The sequence below is a fragment of the Pecten maximus genome, chromosome 19 (genome assembly GCF_902652985.1).
Source record: "Pecten maximus chromosome 19, xPecMax1.1, whole genome shotgun sequence".
NCBI classification, from domain to species: Eukaryota; Metazoa; Mollusca; class Bivalvia; order Pectinida; family Pectinidae; genus Pecten; species Pecten maximus.
Window position 1 is genome coordinate 26650360 of NC_047033.1, and position 11239 is coordinate 26661598.

The following is an 11239-nucleotide window of genomic DNA, read 5'->3' on the forward strand; positions in this document are numbered from 1 at the left end:
GAAGTTAAAGTATTATTTGATTAAAAGTTATCTAAAGATATTGAACAAAAAAGCAAACAAAAATGATCCTAATATATAAGTCGGACACGATCTAGAGTCGGGCGTTTTCAGCAGGTCATACCGTCCTCTTCCCGTCTACCCCATTATATACACTGTCGTATTTATACACAATAAAACCTCCACTTCCAAGACCTGTCTCTCTTTGAAAACTCGCTCGTTTCTGACCTTTGCAGTGTTTGACACCGGCAGATCAGAAAAACCGCCGAAATACAAGGATTGCAAAGATAAACGTTTGTGATGTCAAAGCGATATGAGCAGACAATACTTTGAATTACAGAGGAGAGCTTCATTTCAACTACAAATCTCGTTCATGATAAATTTGGATTTATCATTATTCTATAAAAAGCCATTATTTTTTCATTTGAAAATTAGCTTTTAAGGCGGCCATATGATTTGATCTTGGGTCGGATACAAAAAAAATATACAAAATGATTATAACTCAAACAGTATCAACCTCTATATTTTATTGTATTAATCTAAAATACCTAAATTAGTAAATTAGAATAAAGCCTTACTTTTTTATTAATATTTTAATGTATCTTATGCTTACAGTAATTTTCAATCATTCTATGTTTCTATACGATCCCCTCATTCCTGGTAATCTATCTTGGTACAGTCAAAGAAGTCTTGAATCTCTCCTTATGGGTCAATCCGTTGTCCGAGACTTTAAAAGGGAGGGAAGAGTGTAGCCCAACTGGACCGGGTCGATCGTCGGCGACCAGGTAGCTGAATTGGTAGAGCATCCGGCAAGTGTTCGGATATCCGGGTTTGAACCCCAAGTCTGACCGTGCATTTTCCCTATTCCCCTTACCTTTCACCTTTGATTACGTATTAGGGGATGCCATCTGTTTAAAGGTCAATATTAGTTGACAGTTGTTAGTGGTGGCATTGATTTATAGGAGAACCCATGTGTCAGGATATTCTTACTATGTTACTATGAGTTTACTATGGAGGTTACTCAACCGTGACAGTTCATTCATACACCTGTAATGCATGTGCTGTTCCCAGGTGAGTAGTAAAACTGGTTTGGCTGGGTATGCCAACACTGACACTTCTCAGGTAAGTTGAGGAAAGTTGGGGATCATGTGAAGAGCATGCACATGAGGTTTACTTCACTAGCTACCCAAGGTAGAGTTGGACAGTACCAGGCAGGACTCTGACCAGAGAGGTTGGGTGTATAGTATAGGGCTATATATAGGAGGGCTGGGTGCCTAAACTCCTACTATGGTGCCTGTCAAGATGACATTATATTAGCTGGGTGCTAATTATGGTTGTGTGCCTGTAAATATGTTATTTTCAAGCTGTGTGCTTCGAAGCTGTGACGTCTGTGGCTGTGTGCCCTTTGTACAGTGTTTGTAGGACTGTGTCCATGTGGCTGTGTGCCCTTCGTCAAGGACTGTGTGTCCAGTTGGCTGTGTGCCTATTTTGAAGGACTGTGTGTCCGAACGGCTGTGTGCCTATTTTTCCAAGGACTGTGTGTCCATAAAAGTCTGTGGTAAAGCCTGTGTCCAGGGTTTTCCGGATGAAGTAACTTGGGGAGTTGATGTGAGTATTACAACTTTGTGGTGTTCAGTAACAGTGAAAGTTAGCGAGAATGGTAATGTTATATTGAGTATTTCTTTAGATATTGATAGTGTGTAAATATTATCTTTGGAAAGAGTGAGTTATGGATAGCAAATGTATGTGTATTGTAGCGGTCATAATGGCCTGGACATGTTGATCAAAAGAATTGTATGAATTGAAGATGATATATGTACATATGTTGTTAGAGATTAAAACTACTTGGTTATGACATTAATGTGTAGAGAAGAGTTAGGTCCAGATTTAGGTATTGATGTCATTGATTATACCTTGTAGGTAACCTCTATATACGACCTTGAAGAGTCTATATACGACCTTGAGGAGTTTATATACGACCTTGAGGAGTCTATGTATGACCTTGATGAACCTGAAGATACCTAGGCCTCAGAGGAACCTACACAATGACCTTGAGGAGCCTATTTAACCTTGAAACCTATGCGACCTTGAGTTAACCTTGTTGGGACATCCCATCGGATACGTTGGGAAGACCAGTGAAATCAGACCAGTGATGAAATTGTACCTGTTAAAGACATTCGCGCGTGTTAAATTTAAAATTACTTGCAATTGGACTCTAGGCTAATTCTGTAATTTAAAGTACATAACGTAGGTGTAAGTATCTTTAGGTGTGTGTGAGAGAAACCTGCAAGATTAACGATTATGCATTTCATGTTTGTTTTGTTGTGTTTAGTTTGTAAATAAATGTACATAATTTGTTATTTTGGAGTTTGTCAATTGTTAAAACAAGGACGACGTCAAATTACTTTCCCAAACCTCGTGCCACCATGTATTAAAAACCTTGAACTGTTAATGATAGCCTTTACTGTCACTCTTTTTTTATCTACCAAGGAGGTGATTATTAAACCAAGGAGGCAATTTATATTTATTCCATACATTTTGAGTTTAAGTTATAGAAGAGACCTTTATGCCATACCCTGTTGAATGTTATATTACAGAAATAGATCCAAGCTCCTTTTCCTTTAACATATTGTTATAACGTTTGTTTATTTTGTTTTTGCTTAATGTCCTATTAACAGCCATGGTCAATTAAGGACGTGCCAGGTTTTGGAGGTGGAGGAAGCCAGGCTACCCGGAGAAAAAAACACCTGTCTACGGTTAGTAACTAGTAACTCTCCCACGTAGGTTTCAAATTCGCGACCCAGAGGAGGAGGGCTAGTGTTAAAGTGCCGGGACACCTGAACCACATGACCACCGCGGCCCTGTTATAAGGATGACCGAATACTATATATATACGTGTATAATATGCCGACAATTGCAAAGGTTATCTAAGATCAAGTAACTTAGGTACATATATACATACCTATACAAGATTGACCATGTGTAGACTACGCTGATTGTAAGTCAGGCATGGCAGAACATCACCTTAAAGACGAGATGATATAAACATTACACCTTTACAACAATATTACTGACTTTATGAATAAACATTAGTTGAATAACAGTAAAACTACGTTGTATAAAGCCAAATTGATGGTTCAGATATAATTTTCAACTTTGTAAAGATGCTAACTATCACTAACAACTATAGGGACAGTCTATACTACTATCACTGACATATATAGGACATTCTACAATACTATCATAACATCTGTTGGGACGGTATACACTAATATCACAGACATCTGTAGGGACAGTTACACTACTGCCACTTACGTTTGTATATGTGTAGGGACAGTCTACACTAATATAATTAACATATGTAGGGACAGTCTACACTGCTATCGCTAACATATGTAGAGACAGTCTACACTACTATCACTAACATCTGTAGAGACAGTCTACATTACTGTCACTGACATCTGTAGGACATTCTACACTACTATCACTAACATCTGTAGAGACAGTCTACACTACTATCACTAACATCTGTAGGGACAGTCTACACTACTATCACTTACATATGTAGGGACAGTCTACACTACTATCACTAACATATGTAGGGACAGTCTACACTACTATCACTAACATCTGTAGAGACAGTCTACACCACTATCACTAAAATTTGTAGAGACAGTCTACAATACTATCACTGACATTTGTAGAAACATTCTACATTATTATCACTAACATCTGTAGAGACAGTCTACACTACTATCACTAAGATATGTAGGGACAGTCTACACTACTATCACTAACATCTGTAGAAACAGTCTTCACTACTATCGCTGATATGTATAGGGACAGTCTACCCTACAATCACTGCCATTTGTAGGGACACTCTACACTGATATCACTAACATCAGTAGGGACAGTCTACACTACTATCACTAACTTCTGTAGAGACAGTCTACACTACTATCACTAACAACTGCAGGGTACAGTCTACACTACTATCACTAACATATGTAGGGACAGTCTACACTACTATCACTGCCATTTGTAGGGACAGTCTACACTACTATAAGTAACATCTGTAGGGACAGTCTACGCTGCTGTTACTGACATATGTATGGGGACTCTACCATACTATCACTGCCATCTAAAGGGACAGTCTAACATCTGTATGGATAGTATACACTTTCACTGACATATTAGGGAGAGCCTACACTACTATCACTAACCTCTGTAGGGACAGTCTACACTACTATCACTAACATCTGTAGAGACAGTCTACACTACTATCACTAACATCTGTAGGGACAGTCTACACTACTATCACTAACTTCTGTACGGACAGTCTACACTAGTATCACTAACATCTGTAGAGACAGTCTACACTACTATCACTAACATCTGTAGGGACAGTCTACACTACTATCACTATCATCTGTACGGACAGTCTACACTACTATCACTATCATCCGTACGGACAGTCTACACTACTATCACTATCATCTGTACGGACAGTCTGCACTGTCTTTTCTCATTGGCAAAGGTAGTAATGAATATACTGGATAGCTAGAAAATGTTTCCACAGTGAATTTCAGATTTACTTTTTTTGAGACGAGATGATGTTAAAACAAATCCTTGAATGCATCAAGGATGCTGTGAGCTGTGAGACGTGCTGTAAGCAATTTCCTCGCAGACATGTACGTATTATAACATTTGTTATGTACATACGCGTATCCTTATAAATAGCGTTGATGTGACGACCCGCTACACATTCTCTGAAATCATCTTGAAGGTAAGATTAAATGGATCTTTTTACTTTATGTTCAATCTTCAGGTAATTCCGTCACCATGTTTTATTTACAATTATACCCGTAACCACGTTTTATTTACAATTAATCCCGTCATTATGTTTTATTAACCTTTAATACCGTCACCATGTTTAATAACCATTTATCACGTGACCATGTTTTATTTACCATTTATCACAGCATCATATTTTATTTACCACTAATTCCGTCATCATGTTATATTTAAAATTAATGCCGTCACCATGTTTTATTTCCCATTTTTCACGGCATTATATTATATTTACCATTAATTCCTTCATATTTTTTTTATTGACAACTAATCCCGGCACCATGTTTTATTCAACTCTAATTCAATTATCATGTTTTATTTGCAATTAACCCCACCATAATTTTTGTTTTCTATTGATCTAGTCACTATCATTTATACACCATTTCTCCAATCACCTGGTTTTATTGACCATTAATCCCGTCACTATGTTTTATTTACCATTAATCAAGCCATCAGGTTGTATTTGCCATTAACCCCGCCATCATGTCTATTTTTCCATTGATCCAGTCATCATGTGTTACTGACAATTACTTATTTACCATTCATCTCGTCACCTTGTTTTATTTACCATTAATCCCGTCCCGAATTCTATTTTCTATTAATGCCGTCACCTTGTTTTATTTACCATTGATCCCGTCATTATGTTTTATTTACCATTGATCTCGTCACCATGTTTTATGAACCATTAATCCCGTCCCGGATTCTATTTTGTATTAATGCTTTCATCTTGTTTTATTAAACATTGATCCTGTCAAAATGTTTTACTTACCATTGATCTCCTTACCGTGGTTTATTTACCATCAATACTGTAACCATGTTTTATTAAACATTAATTCCGTCCCGAATTCTATTTACCATTAATTCCGTTAATATGTTTTATTTACCATCAATTCCGTCACCATATGTTATTGACCATTAATCCCGTCACCATGTTTTATTTACCATCAATTCCGTCACTATATTTTGTTGATCATCATTAATCCCGTCACCATGTTTTATTCAAAATAAATCCGGTCAAAATTGTTTTATTTACCATTGATCTCGTCACCATGTTTTATTTACCATTAATCCCGTCCCGGATTCTATTTTCTATTTACGCCGTTACATTGTTTTATTAACCATTGATCTTGTTATTATGTTTTATTTACCATTGATATCGTTACTATTTTTGATATGCCATCAATGCCGTCACCATGTTTTATTGACCATTAATCTCGTTAAAATTGTTTCATTTACCATTGATCTCATCACCATATTTTATTGACCATGACTTCCGTCACGATGTTTTATTCACCATCAATTCTGTCACCATGTTTCTTTTCCGTTGATATCCTCACCATGGTTTATTTACATTAATTACGTCACCATGTTTTATTATCCATCAATTCAGTCACCATGTTTTATTAACCATTGCTCTTGTCACCATTTGTTATTTACCATTAATCCCGTCAACATGTATTATTAACATTAATCCCGTTAAGGTAGACCGACCCTTCTGTGCCGTCACAGACATGAGTCCGGCGATCCGGCGTCCGGCGATCCTGGTCCTTGATTATATTCACGAATAGAACTTTACATCTGGTTTAATTTTCAAGCCAGCTGGGAGATAAATGTTTAGGCCTACAACAGGATGCGGTCAAGAGGTAAAGGGGTCAGTTTTGTAAAACTAAAACACTATGTTAGGATTATGCTTTCAATGAAGTGAGAACATAAAGATGGTCCATTGAAAACAAGGACAGCGCCGATGTATCACATAATATGCCAATGTGTGACGACCATATAACGTTAGTTACACTCTCGGCGGAGAAAATTTAAATATCCAGTCAGGAAGAGGTTAGAACATCTCCAATTTATGGCAATATAGAACAAGAGGACACTTCATGGCGAACGGGCCAACGCATAGTGGAGTTTGGGGATTTGGCCGATGCTCTAAAAGCATGTGCACTTTTGGGCAACCAACAATTGTGTACTCCATCTGTTAGATTGTATAAAGGAACGTAAGTTCGGCCTTGCGTACTTTACATGTGATATATTGTTATCCAGAATGCGAGGTAGTCAACCATATTCTAACCGCGGGTAGACACAGATCAGAAAAAGGAGGTAACGCATGGGACGTAAACACAAAACTTGCAACATTCATGGATGGTATAATAGATCTATATAAACTCTCACGAAATTTACGTTGACATTCGACAATTTTTCAAAAACTAAAACCCGTTAAATTGATGTAGATGTGCCTTTTACTCATATTTTGGATATATTATAAATATTGTATTTAACTGTAGGCCTATAAAACACGTTTCTTGTGATTGGTCTAGGCTTTACCAGGTTCGAGTAGTTTTATAAATAGATCATAACAAAAACGGACGACGGATATTGACAAGCACAAATTCGGGCAATTATCTTATACTCCAAATACGATTTATATAGATATGATTAATGGAAAATACTCATGATCCTGTATCAGAAATATGTTTTGATATAAAATGTTCCTTTTTTTCATCAGAAATCAAACAACAAGAATTTTATGCATATATTTTATTCATTAGTAATTATACCATGAGTATGACACCAAATGTACATGTAATTGATAAATTTCTTCTATAAACATTCTTGATAATATTCTGCTGAAGTTTTATGTTTGTATGTTAATATTTTATCATCAAAAGCTCAAGAATTTGATATCAAACTGATACAATAAAGCAAAATAATTCTTCGATGTCATGCAATCATTGTTAGGCCAAATGCAATTTTAATTGTGTTTCCCCTTTACCGACCTACCCCAGTTTTTCTCTGCCGACCCTAAAACATTTTTTTTTATATTTTGAGTTGTAAATCCTAAATCACAGATGATCTGTAAATAATTGCCAGTCAACAACACTAAATTACTAGTAAAACACACTTGATACAACTGTCAATGAACATTGAATTTTATTTAAAAGTGTTTTTCAGATGGAATTAAATGTTACAGTTATGAATAAACAAAGAGTTTTGAATATTGATGCTATCTACGTAGTCATTATTATATCATAGATCAAGATATGGATTACATGTACCTTCAAATAAAAAATAAATGTTTTGGTCGGGAAAGGAATAAAATAAAAAAAATAAAATAGATGAATAGGTTTTTCCTACCTACCTACCTTATTTTTTATGGCCTTATGTGCGCCGAGACTCTAGGCTAGTTTAGATGAAAATAAAGTGCAGAAGTCAAACCCTGTGTACCCGCCAAATGGCAAATAAATGCCCTTAAAATCCAGAACAATGACGTTAAGCTTGTTGGTGTTTTAGTTTGATAGCTACGTCAATGTAAACAGTAGACCTATTACTCGAGCGGACATACAGGTACTGGAATGATACAGTATAATGTGTATGATAATATCGTTTTATAATCAGGTAGGTACGGTGAATCGCTCTAAACATATGCAGGCTACAACTAATATCAGTCATGTATTGACAGTAAGCGCGGAAGATATGAGTCTTGCATTACCACAAATACTACATTATCGCATAGGTTGGAACGCTCGACACTCAACACTCGAGCAACATTGTTTAGCTCTGCAAATGAACCTCAGTGCATGTTCCAGCATTCTGTATCACCGAAACGCTTCGTTTGACATGGCGTATTAGAAGCAAGCGTCCGAAGGACCGTTAGTGTAATGCTCTAATTTTCATCCGGAAAAGAGGAAAAATCCGGAAAATGTTTATTGTGTTTTGGAAATCAAACAAATAAAATTCTTTTAGAAAAAAAGAAAGCACCAGTAACATAGATTACAACATAATTTATGTAAGAAAATGGTAAAGATTTAACAAAAAAAATCATCAATCTCAGATTCCACAATAACTGCTCTAATTTGGTAATTTGAGTCATACTTGAAGCAACAGTTTTGGGGTACCAGAAAAGTAAACGGCCATAGTGTGAAAAGTAATATAGTGAGGTGTTATTTTTATTTTTTTCTTCTTAAAGCATGCATATGAAATTTTAATTAAGCAAAAAAATGGGGATCATTTTTCTGTTCATTTTTTTCAGGAAAAAAATGAACGTGTATTTTTTTAATCATTTTTTCACTAAAATTAACAGGTTTTTCGTATAAAAATAGCCATATTTTGTTAACCACCCAAAGAAGAATCTTCTTATTTTGATAATTATGAATGATATTGCTCATACTGATGATATAAATAGGACATAGCCTTCTTTTTATGCTTTAGGTGAATATTATCGGGGAAAGATAAAATCTACCAAAATCCTTAAAAATATGGTTCAGCTATTAATTGATACGTATCTTTATGTGGCCCTGGTAGTAAAATGAACGTGGTGACATATGCTTTTTATGTGCTTATTGTGATAAGAGCATAATTAACATTGAAATGAAAATAAAATTAAGGAGATCTATCAGAGGAAACCCGAATGGTCGGTCTACCTTAAAATGTTTTATTTACAATTGATCCCGTCAAAATGTTTTATTAACCATTAATCCCGTCACCATGTTTTATTTAAATCAATCCCGTTAAAATGTTTTATTTACAATTCATCCCGCCTAAATGTTTTATTAACCATTGATATCGTCATCATGTTTTGTTTACCATTAATCACGTGCCGGATTCTGTTTACTATTAATGCTGTCACCTTGTTTTATCTACTATTAATCCCGTCATTACGTTTTACTTGCCCTTGATCTCGTCACTATGTTTTATTTACTATTAATCCCGTCCCAGATTCTATTTACTATAACTACCGTCACCTTGTTTTATTTACCATCAACTCCGTCATCATGTTTTATTTACAATTAATCCTGTCACCATATTTTATTTGCTATTAGTATGTTCCCGAATATTATTAACGATTAACATGTCACCATGTTTTATTTACTATTCAACCTGTCACCATGTTTAATGAACATTTGATCACGTTGCCATGTTTCATTTACCATTAATCCTGTTACTATTAACGCCGTCACCATATTTTACTGACAATTAATCTTATCACCATGTTTTATTTTACGCTTTCACTCTTAAGTCAAAATCTTATTAACATACTTTAACATACCGATAAACATTGTAATTAACTTCGGTATATGCTTTTTTATAATGATCTTTTTATTCAAGTTTTTCGTCAATGCAAAGTACATAAAATACAAATACTCCTTTACATAATCGCACATACGTACACAAAACCCTATTTTTAAATCTCGTTTGCTTTCTCCCATATATATGTATATACACAGAATCACTATATGAAATTAACACAGATATGTTATTTGCATAAATATACCATACACATCCTATCAAACACTTCTTCTTTCATAACTATAATTGAAACATGTGCACATATCATGTATGAGAAATAAATATCTCACTTGTATGCTCACACAATCGCATATAAACAGAGCTGAGCTTTTTAATTTTGGGAGTCAAATTTCCTTAACCTGTTCATTTATCTCAGACTGAGGAATCTAACCCCGGTCGCCTAGTTGAAATGCAAGTGCGTTACCCCTGTGTCATCTGACCAACCCTATGTGGATAAAAGTAGGTTAGTTCTTTGTTTAATTGTGACTGGGGAATAATTGTTAGCCATTTGTTGATTTCGGAGATTGCTTATAGTCTGGTATTTTTCATTGCTGGTCATTCAAGTTGAGTGTATGTTTGATGTCCTTTTTGTAGAAGTCCTTAAAATATTCGAGTTTGCAATAACGTCTGGATCTGTTAGATTTAGCAAAGTAATTTAATTTGCAGTAGTTGAAAGTCTTACCATGAAAAACATGAAAATGAAATTCGTCAATAATAGTCTGCCATACAGGATGTTTATCACATTTTGATCTAGCTTTATGAGTCTCGCGATAAAATGTGCGAAAAGAAATTTCGTCAATAATAATCCGGTATACAGGATGTCAAAGACACTTTGAAATATCCTTAAGAGTCTTACCATGAAAAGTGAGAAAAGCGAACTCGTCAATTATAGTCCGGTATACAGGATGTTAATTACATTTTGATATATCCTTAGGGATGTAAAGGATATTTTTATTAAAAATTAATGAAAAAGTGGTCATTGATGTTGGCAGTGACGTTCCGTTCTAATGGCTATCGTGTAATATTGCACTGCAGGCTAAGTATTTCCAGTCATAAGCTTATTTAACAACTTTGTTGAACAAGTCAATAGATAATTTATCAATAGTATTCTAAGTGTTAATGGATAACGACATCAGTGACAGTAACGAAATATGTTTGATCTTATTTATAACCAAAGTGGCTTTGTGCCGGATAGAGTCTGCTTTGTCGCCACTTGGGACGTAAAAGGGAACATTAGCGCTGTGGGGAACTAATGTAAACATGAAACACCTTCTGTATGAATGCATATAATTTTGCTAAAAGCAGAATATAAATCAACTTTTCG

The 11239-nt window shown here is 35.2% G+C and overlaps 1 long non-coding RNA gene across 1 annotated transcript; it reads left to right on the forward strand.

Moving 5' to 3' along the window:
- The first annotated feature begins 1146 nt into the window (after positions 1-1146).
- On the forward strand, positions 1147-2357 carry LOC117318162. The gene is made up of 2 exons (XR_004530307.1): positions 1147-1605; positions 1918-2357. It is a non-coding gene; the product is annotated as an uncharacterized LOC117318162 (long non-coding RNA).
- The last annotated feature ends 8882 nt before the right edge of the window (positions 2358-11239 follow it).